General features: G+C 43.3%; 1 long non-coding RNA gene across 1 annotated transcript; it reads left to right on the forward strand.

The window, feature by feature from the left end:
- Positions 1-1,200: 1,200 nt before the first annotated feature.
- Positions 1,201-10,809, forward strand: LOC141130136 (uncharacterized). The gene is made up of 2 exons (XR_012242004.1): positions 1,201-1,396; positions 10,683-10,809. It is a non-coding gene; the product is annotated as an uncharacterized lncRNA (long non-coding RNA).
- Positions 10,810-11,150: the final 341 nt, after the last annotated feature.

An 11,150-nucleotide genomic window follows, 5' to 3' on the forward strand; every position in this document is an offset into this window, starting at 1 on the left:
AAGTCAAGTTCCTCTACCCCAAACTTGCTCCTCCATGTCTTTATGGACCTTGCTTTGTGCACTGGTCCAAATCATTTGGTGGAGGGGGGATTATGGTGTGGGGTTGTTTTTCAGGGGTTGGGCTCGGCCCCTTAGTTCCAGTGAAGGGAACTCTTAAGGCGTCAGCATACCAAGGCATTTTGGACAATTTCATGGTCCCAACTTTGTGGGAACAGTTTGGGGATGGCCCCTTCCTGTTCCAACATGACTGCGCACCAGTGCACAAAGCAAGGCCCATAAAGACATGGATGAGTGAGTTTGAGGTGAAGGAACCTCTTCAAGGTTTCCTGATCGCAGAAAGTATATACAGAACTTTTCACCATACAAGCAGCCGAGTGCAGGAGTCCCAGAGGTTCAAAACTGTGCTGTTTTTCCGCTTCTCTCCGTAGGTAAGCCAGGATGGATCAAAGTTGTTCTGATTGGTCAGCACAGTCAAATGCTAGTGCTGACCATTTAGAACTACTGTGATCTGTCCTGGTTGCATCCCTAAGAAAAGGAAGAAGAGTTTTCAAACACCAAGACTGCTGTACCTGACTGCAAGGACGGTAAACCTGAATCACCCATGGGGGTAAGTACAGCGGGGACTGGAGGAATGGGGGAGGGTGTAGGGTTTAAATTCACCTTTTTTTCTTAAAATATTAACTTACACTTTAAAGGTTTTTGTGCTTCAAATAAATTCATAACAGACTGCTCAATATGCAGATGAAAAACAATATTCACTCTTATACGGGATGTGGTCTGAGCAGGGTGACCATCACATCCTCTGTAGTCTGAGTGTAGAATCTACAGAGAAATACTCGGGATGGCACAGAAGATTATCTGCCATACATCATACATAGGTGACTAGTTCTGTGTAATGATGGCTACGATGACCCGTAGTCCCCTACCTTTCACCATGATCTGTCTGTACCTGTTCCTGGCTCCAGGTATCCATTATTCTGTATTTATCTTCTATATATTATAAGAAATAGGAATGTGAAGCCCCCTCTGGGTTCTGACACTGACATGGGCGCTCTCTCTCTTATTCCAGATTTGGTGTCACCCGCCAATGTTGTGGAATATTCTGCGGGTGACACGATGACCATGAACTGCCTGGAAGAATGTAATAAATCAAAGACCACAGGCAAAATAACTCAGATTTCATGGAAGAAAACCAACAATTCTCACATTCTGCACTTCGTTACAACACTAAAACCGAATCAGACGATCTCCAACTTCTCAGAGCCCAGATTCTCCTTCCAGGATCCGACCAACCTCCGGATAATGGACGCTCAGCCCAGCGACTCCGGGAATTACACCTGTGATTTATCAACAAGCACCGGACACTGTGAGAAGACTTTATATTTTCATGTATCTGGTAAGTGTAGAGTTTATTGTATCCAACTGAATACAGTGATTATTTATCATTATATTTATTACAGATAACACCAGCACTTGCTCATTCACTTTATTAAAGGGTAAGACCATTTTCATGGAAACAAATATAGCAATACAAATAAAAAAAAATAGCATACACAATCGCTACACATTATAATACAATATTGTTGTATTTCAATTAGACATGTGCGGTTTGTTTCGTTCCGAATTAATATTCAGACAAATTTTTCATTATTCAGAGATTCGGATATTTCCCAATACCCAAATTACAATATAAACAAATTTTACCGAACGCTCCAAATAACGTAACAAAATTCGTCCGAATTTTACGAATTCAGGCTGAAATTCAAATCGAATTTTACATTGAACTCCAGTCGAATTCTCACTACACATATCGCTGAAATCAAAGACTGTGCGTGTTATAAGAGTACCATTTTGAAATAATTGCTATTTTTGTTAAGCCAAAGGTGATTTAAAGTGGTTGTAAACTTTAAAAAAAAAAACTAACACCTGCAAGGCAAAGGCATAATAAGCTAGTATGCATAGCATACTAGCTCATTATGTAATACTCACCTGAGATCGAATCCCACGCTGCGGTGCCCGTACACAGCACCGGCCGGTGATATCACTCCCGGGGGTTACTTCCACGTATCGCGGCTCTGGTGCTGTGATTGGCCGGAGCCGTGATGACGTCACTCCCGTGCATGCCGTTACCGCGCATGCGTGTGCGGTAAGGGCACACTCACTGAAGCAACGCCACCTACGTGCCGTTGCTTCAGTTTGTGTCAGTGCGCATGTGGCGATGATGTCGGCACATGCAAATACAGGGGATATCTCCTAAACTGTGCAGGTTTAGGAGATATCCGGGGTAGCTACAGGTAAGTCTTATTATAGGCTTACCTGTAGCAAAAAAGTCATCTGCAAGGGTTTAGAACCACTTTAACCACTTGCCGACCGGGCCATAGCCGAAAGACGGCTACAGCGAGGTCGGCTTATTCTAGGTGCACGTCCGTGGGACGTCATTCCAGAATGTTGCTCCTGCGCGCCCCCTGGGGCGCGCACCCGGGAACATCCATGACCGGACCCGGCGCATCACGGATCACTGCAAATAACCGCTAATCGCGGCTGTTTACCACGTAATCGTTCCGTCAAATGATGGAGCGATCACTTGTAAACAAACCAGCGTCACGTCATGACGCCAGTTCCTCCCTCCCCTCTCTGTACCGATGGGTACAGTGTGAGAGGAGAGGGAGAATACTGTGCAATACTCTGCCAATACTCTGCAACACTGTGCAATACTCTGCAACACTTTGCCAATACTCTGTCAATACTCTGAAACACTGTGCAATACTCTGCAACATTGTGCAATACTCCGCAACACTGTGCAATACTCTGCAACATTGTGCAATACTCTGCAACATTGTGCAATACTCCGCAACACTGTGCAATACTCTGCCAACACTGTGCAATACTCTGCCAATACTGTGCAATACTCTGCCAATACTCTGCAAAACTCTGCAAAACTCTGCCAATACTCGCCAATACGCTGCCAATACTCTGCAAATCTCTACAAATACTCGCCAATACTCTGCCAATACTCTGCAAAACTCTGCCAATACTCTGCAATAAATTTTAACAGAAACAAAGAATTTTTTTTTTATTCAAATTTTCAGTCTTTTTTGATTTATAGCACAAAAAATAAAAAACCCAGCAGTGATTAAACACCACTAAAAGAAAGCTCTATTTGTGTGAAAAAAAGGACAAAAATTTCATATGGGTACAGTGTTGCATGACTGAGTAATTGTCATTCAAAGTGTGAGAGCACCGAAAGCTGAAAATTGGTCTGGTTAGGAAGGGGGTTTAAAGGGGTGTTCCGGCCGAAATTATAATTTTTAAATAAAAATACCCCTATAATACACAAGCTTAATGTATTCTAGTAAAGTTAGTCTGTAAACTAAGGTCTGTTTAATCAGTTTATAGCAGTAGTTGTTTTTTTATAAACTTACAGCAGGCCGTGGCCATCTTAAGTGTGGGCATCTGAAGCCAGACTGTATTTCTTCCTGGATCTCATCCTTGCAGATCTCGCACATGCTCAGTGCAGCACAAGCAGTGTAATAGGTTTCAGGTCAGGTTTCCATAGCAACGGCAGTTTCAGAGGAAGTTGCCGCCCCTTCCCAGAAGGCATTGCAAACAGGAAATGATGCGATGGGCCAGGGAGGAGGAAGTGAAAAATGAATACAGCAGATATACAGTAGGTGCTGAGAAAAAAAAAAAAATATCCAATTTGTTTACAGTGCACAGTTTAGTGAGGGATACTGAAGAGTTGTAAAAGTGGGTGGAACTTCACTTTAAGTGCCCAGTGGTCAAGTGGTTAACCACTTAAGGACCAGCCTCATTTTGAGATTTTGGTGTTTACAAGTTTAAAACAGTTTTTTTTGCTAGAAAATTACTTAGAACCCCCAAACATTATATATATATATTTTTTCTAACACACTAGAGAATAAAATGGCGGTCATTACAATACTTTTTTTCACACCGTATTTGCGCAGCGGTCTTACAAGCGCACTTTTTTTGGAAAAAATTCACTTTTTGAATAAAAAAATAAGACAACAGTAAAGTTAGCCCAATTTTTTCTTTATATTGTGAAAGATAATGTTACGCCAAGTAAATTGATACCCAACATGTCACGCTTCAAAATTGCGCCTGCTCGTGGAATGGCGGCAAACTTTTACCCTTAAAAATCTCCATAGGCGACGTTTAAAAAATCCTACAGGTTGTATGTTTTGAGGTACAGAGGAGGTCTGGGGCTAGAATTATTCCTCTCGCTCTAACGATTGTGGCGATACCTCACATGTGTGGTTTGACCACCGCTTTCATATGCGGCCGCTACTCACATATGCGTTCGCTTCTGCACATGGTCTCGTCGGGACAGGGCGCTATAAATTTTTAATTTTTTTTCTTATTTATTTTACTTGATTTTATTTATTTTTTCACTGTTTAAAAAAAAACAAAAAAAAAACATCCCTTGTAATAGAAAAAAGCATGACAGATTCTCTTTAAAAAGTCCTCAGATCTCATATTTGGACTAAAATGCAATAAAAAAAAAAATTGTCATTTGAAAAAATAACTTTGAAAAAATGGTCCTTTAAGACGTATGGGCGGAAGTGACTTTATGACGTGGCTTCCGCCCTGCTATGGTATGGAGACGGGTGGGGGCCATCTTCCCCTCACTCGTCTCCATACCCGGCCATGGACAGGTCCCGATCGCTGTAAGCGGCGGAGGGCACGGGAGAGCAGCAGAAGGGGGTGGCACCTCTCCCGACGCCGATAACGGTGATCTTGCGGCGATTCCGCTGCAGAGACCACCATTATCGTAAACACGACCGGCTCCTGAAGAGATGGATATCTCGCTTGTGGCAGCAGCTGCTGCCGTTACCGAGATATCCATCAAGTGCCGACGTGTATGTACAGGAGCCGGTCAGTCACTGTAATAATTTGATGAAGATTTTTCTTTTGTTTGTTTACTTTGCTGCATTCGAACAATATAACATTTTCGTTTCAACCGATTCGAAAATTTAAAAATTCAGAATAAGAATTCCAAATTCTGAAAACGACTTGAACGAATCAACCGAATTTTAACTAAACAAAATAACTAGATTAACGAAGAACGAAATGAAACCAAACACATTTTTTCGTCATGCACATGTCTCATTTCAATGTTATTAAGACTTTTCATTTGAATCGGCTGATACTGTCATTTCTCTGTAAATTCAGTGCAACACGGCAACCTAGAAGCGTTCTGTACACTGTTATATATACAGAACGCCCTCAGAAATGTCATCTCCTGCTTGTGTGATTGGCTTGCTGATTTTCCCAGAGGTCTGCACTAAGATACAAGTCCGATTTTGTCCCCCCCCCCCCGCCAATAGGAATCTCAGTTTTGGTGAGATACCCTCCAAGCAGGGCCGTTTTTAAGGCAGGGCAAAAGGGGCAGCTGCCCTGGGCCCTGTCATTGTTGTGGGGCCCAAAGCAGCTGCCTCAAACTTGCCAACTATCCTGGTTTAAATTCCCTTGTCCCTTAAGGGTTTTAGTCCTGTGCTGTGTCCCAATATCTCAGTGTGAAGTGCTGGTACTAATGCTGCCCAGCTCTGCCCTATTGTTGTGTACAGATGACTCACCTGCAGACCCTGTGTTTACATGTAAATTCATATGTAAATAGTGACAGCATTCATATGTTAATAGGGGCGGCCAGCGGCATTGATATGTATATCATGCCCCCCTGAAGTCATATCCACAGTAATCTCTAGAAACCAATCAACAAGCAGAAATCATGTGTTGTACCCTCTAGCAACCAGTCAGTGAGCGGTAATGATACACTATAACCTCTGGCAACCAATCTCAATAGCTGCCTGATCTTATTCAGTAAACTGATTTTGAGTCTAGCTGCTATTTATTGTATGTCTTAGAGCAGGTGGAGAGCAAAACTGCATGGAGGGGGGCCCCAAGAAAAGTTTTGCCCGGGGTCCAATCAATATTAAAGACGGCCCTGCCTCCAAGGGTTAAATACTTCTAAAGGGATGCAGACCCTGCAATTTTTATCATTAGAATACAGAGAGTGCAGCAGGGGATTATAATAAACCAGACCCTCCCATTCAGGAACCCCTTGCCAAAGGACACAGTTTACCAAATGCAACAAAAGGTAGGAATCTGATACAAAGTTTATTGAAATCTCTGCAATGTACATAGGTCACCCAGAGGGGATTTTTTTTACTCAACAAGAGTGAGGTTGCTCTTTAAAGTGTTACTGAAAGAAAATTAAAGGTTAAAAAAAACATGTTATACTTACCCGCTCTGTGCAATGGTTGTGCAGGGAGCAGCCTAGATCCTCTTCTTCTCTGATTCTCTGGTCCCTGGCTCCTCCCCCCTTCTGAGCGCCCCCCCCCCCCCCTTATGCTATGGTATTCATGCACTCCCGAGCCCCTCTGTGTGTCAATGGACGCACAGAATGGGACTCAGCCCCCCCCCTTCCTTATTGGCTGTGATCAGGGCTTTTTTTTCAGCAGGAATGCAGGGGAACGCATTTCCGGCACCTCCAGAACTGAATGTAATGGCAAAGGGTGCTGGGGTGTGCTATAGGGTCTATTGATGCTGGCTGCTGGGAGATCTATTTTTTCTGGAGGGAATCTATTTTTGCAGAGCAAGGGGATCTATTGTTGCTGTGGAGGTCTTCTTCTGTTGCTTGTGGGGGTTCTATTGTTGCTTGTGGGAGATCTGTTGTTGCTGGGGGGGTGGGTCTTATGTTGCCAGGGGGGTTAATCGTTGCTGGGACGGATCTACTGTGGTGGGAGGGTTTTTTTGTTGCTGGCTGCTGGAAGGTCTATTGAAGTTGGCTGCTGGGGAATCTATTGTTGCTTAGAGGGATCTATTTTTGCAGGGGGATCTATTGTTTCTGGGGAGGTCTTCTGTGGCTCAGCAGGAATTTTTCTTGCTGGGGGCTGGGTCTTGTGCAGGGTTTCATTGCTGGGAGGGGTGTACTGTTGAGAGAGAGGTCTAAGGTTGCTGGCTGCTGGAGGGTCTATTGATGCTGGCTGTTGGGAGTCCACTGTTACTGGGGTGGATCTATTTTTACTGGGGTGTCCATTGTTGCTGCATCTATTTTACTGCCTTTCATGTTATCATTACCAATTCCATAGAAAATACTTAGCACCACAAAATGTTACTTGGTTCTGTATTCCCTAAAAAGAACGGTGCTCGTGGGTGGGTAGGGGGCAGAGTCAAGGGGTGACTCAGAAGGGAGGCGTTCCTGTACCTATTCTCTGAGAAAAAAAGCCCACCCAGGTGTTGGGCTTGGATGCACAGGGGCTATACATCCAGTGTACATGTGACCTTAAAGTGATTGTAAAGCTTAAATCTTTTTATATACTTACCTGATTTGTGCAATGGTAGCGCACAGAGCAGCTCAAACCTCCTCTTCTCGGGTCCCCCATCGGTACTCTAGATTCTTCCCCTTCTTAGTGCGCCAGCATAGAAAGCCACTTCCTATGTGGGGGGCGCACCTGCTGGCTCCCTATGGCTATGTGCGTCCACCTCCTGCTCCCCCCCTCACAGGATTTGATTGACAGCAACGGGAGCCAATGGTATCCGGCCAGTGAGGGAACGATGCATTTAAATAACAGCTCAAAACTGATCTCAAACTACACAAATGTGTATATTTTAAAACTTAAAGTGAATGTAAGCGATCACTTTGTAAAACAACCCATTCAGTTTAAAATAAGAAATAAAAAAAAACATTTTTGTATAGATACAAAAAAAAACCCATTATAAACACCTTTTATTCCCTTTTTTATAAGTGATCACATTCCCTCTGTTCTCAGCTACATAAGAGATGGGGGAGGAGAAGCAGCAGCACACTGAGCCTCCCAGTTAATGGCTGTGCAGTGGGGGGCGTGTCAGGACAAGTCTGATCATTGGAGGAGAGCACACCAAGTTCCCAGCATAGCTAGATAACTGACCACGGTGTGCTCTCCTGCTTAGTGTGGTCAGTTTTTAAAAGGAAAGCAAGGGGACTGGCAGGAACACCAGAGATTTTACATAAATGAAGCAATACAAAGAGAACAGGAGACTTTCTTATACAAGTACATGGTACAGAAGCCACATATCGAGAATAGGAAATGTTGGGGTAACAAGTGCTTAACCACTTTCTGACCGCTGCACACCGATATATGTCGGCACAATGGCAGCGGTGGACAAATGGGCGTACCTGTATGTCCCCTTTAATTGGCGGGGCTAGCGGGCGCGTACAATGTGACCGTGCCCGCGGGACCCACGGACTCGATGTGCGCCAAGGCATTTCCCTGTTCTGCCTAGAGACATGACACTCGGGAGCAGTGATCGCTGTCATGTCAGTGGTAGCCCATCCCCCCACGGTTAGAATCACTCCCTAGGACACACTTAACCCCTTGATCGCCCCCTAGTGTTTAACCCCTTCCCTGCCAGTATCATTTACACAGTAATCAGTGCATTTTTATAGCATTTTTATGGTCCCAAAATAGTGCCAAAAGTGTCCGATGTGTCCTCCATAATGTCGCAGTCCCAATAAAAAATTGCAGATCGCCGCCATTACTAGTAAAAAAAATAATACTAAAAATGCCATTAAAACTACCCCCTATTTTGTAGACGCTATAACTTTTGCGCAAACCAATCAATATACGCTTATTGCGATTTTTTTACCAAAAATATGTAGAAGAATACATATCGGCCTAAACTGAGGAAAAAAATGTGTTTTTTTTATATATTTTTGGGGGATATTTACTATAGCAAAAAGTAAAAAATATTACTTTTTTTTCAAACTTGTTCTTTTTTTGTTTATAGCGGGAAACGATAAAAACCGCAGAGGTGATCAAATACCACCAAAAAAAAGCTCTATTTGTGGGAAAAAAAGGACGTCAATTTTGTTTGGGTGTAACATCGCACGACCGCGCAATTGTCAGTTAAAGCGACGCAGTGCCGAATCGCAAAAAGTGCTCTGGTCAGGAAGGGGGTAAAATCTTCCAGGGGGGAAGTGGATAAACAGACCAAATACACACGCAACATTGTATCTAAATTAACTATACTGTATCTAAAATAGATCCAAACAACAAACATTTTGTTTTTATTATGTATCTAAATTAACTATATCTAAAATAGATCCAAACAACAAACATATTATTATAGAACTATAACACCCACAAAAAATCCACCCTATATAACTAGAATCTGGTATCAGCTTCCTGTTGAGAGTAAAAAACAGCAGAACCAATCAGTTCATGTAATGACAAGGAGCGTGCTTATAGGAGGAGAGAGAGATGAGCTCATCAGTCTGCTGCTTCTTCTTTCACAGTCCTGTCACAGGCTGGGGTAGGTCCAGGGTGATCTGGGCTCAGAGAAAGTGTGTTGAATGATGCTAGCCATCAGACTGCATGCATCTTGTGGTGGAAAAGAAGTACTACAGGAAAGAGCTCTAGGTTAAAAAAAAATCAGATTTATTTAACTTTATATTAATCTTGTTATTTTTGGCTAGAGTTCTTCTTTAAAGGTACAGAAACACAATCCGGTATTTATCCACCTGGAAATGTTTTTCTCATTTTCTTTTATAAAATTTTGCAAATAAGTATGTTTTCTCCTTCACTGACGGGCACTGATGAGGAAGCACTAATATGCTGCACTGATGGGCACTGATAGGCGGCACTGATGGGTAATGATGTGAACTGATGGGCACTGATAGGCGGCACTGATGGGTAATGATGTGAACTGATGGGCACTGATAGGCGGCACTGATGGGTAATGATGTGCAATGATGGGCACTGATAGGCGGCACTGATGGGTAATGATGTGCACTGATGGGCACTGATAGGCGGCACTGATAGGTAATGATGTGCACTGATGGGCACTGATAGGTGGCACTGATAGGTAATGATGTGCACTGATGGGCACTGATAGGTGGCACTGATGGGTAATGATGGGCACTGATGGGCACTGATAGGCGGCACTGATGGGTAATGATGTGCACTGATAGGCGGCACTGATGGGTAATGATGTACACTGATGGGCACTGATAGGTGGCACTGATGGGTAATGATGGGCACTGATAGGCGGCACTGATGGGTAATGATGTGCACTGATGGGCACTGATAGATGGCACTGATAGGCAGCACTGATGAGGAGGCACTGACAGGCATTACTGATGGGCAGTGATTGGCATTCCAAGTGGGCACTTGTGGGCATCTTGGTGGGCACCGCTAATGGGTCTGTATCCATAAGGGTGCACAGGCGCTGCCCCCTCTCTCCTGCCACCCCTCTATCACCAATAGACAGATTCATTAATTGCATGAATCTATCTATGGCCGCTGCTGACACCCCCTATTCATGTGTCCGGCCCCTTTTCGGGCGTTGGACGCCTAGATTACAGCGGCGGGGTATTTTTTTGAAGCACCTGATTAAAGCCATAGGCTCTAATAGGCGTCAAAAAAGGGTAAACAGCGAGCGCCACTGAGCCATCGGCCCACCAGGAAACTCCCGCTAGTCCTGATTGCCAGTACATGCCCGTCTATAGGTACAAGTACAGGATTGAGGTTTACAACCACTTTAGAACAAGGAAAAAAAAGAAGCATGTTTATTACTATGTACACGGCTTATCTGCATTACAGTGGATAATAGTCAGTGTTTTAAGATTTTCTTTACCTACAAATCATTTCCTGACTTGTTTCGCTCTTTTTCGTTTTTTTCAGAAAAGCCTTCCATCATTCCTAACACTTGGAGCTGCTGGCGATGGAAAATCTCTACTGTGTTTTTCTTCATCATCAGTTTGGCTGTTTTGTTATTTTTTACATTCATAGAATAAATCTGCACCCTTCATTGATTATTACACAGTGACTTTAATGTTGGTAAAAAATAGAAAAACTTGAGAGCAAATAATAAATATTATGGATCCAATTTGTAACAATGGTGATTACAGAAGAGAATATCCGGGCCGGAAAATCAATTTTGCAATCTTCAGTATTTGATACTTTTAGGCTCCATTCACACCTGGACGTTCTGAATCACGGCAAATCGCATGACGTGTTTGCGACTGTGTTGCCAAGCTACCAGATTGAAATTTACTGACACAACACCCAAAATTTACTGGCACAGCCAGGTTTTTACTGGCCTTTCCAAAAGTTACAAAATTACAGTTTAAGTGCGAATTTCAGTATTTA

Source organism: Aquarana catesbeiana, linkage group LG02 (genome assembly GCF_042186555.1).
Source record: "Aquarana catesbeiana isolate 2022-GZ linkage group LG02, ASM4218655v1, whole genome shotgun sequence".
In the NCBI taxonomy this organism is placed as follows: Eukaryota; Metazoa; Chordata; class Amphibia; order Anura; family Ranidae; genus Aquarana; species Aquarana catesbeiana.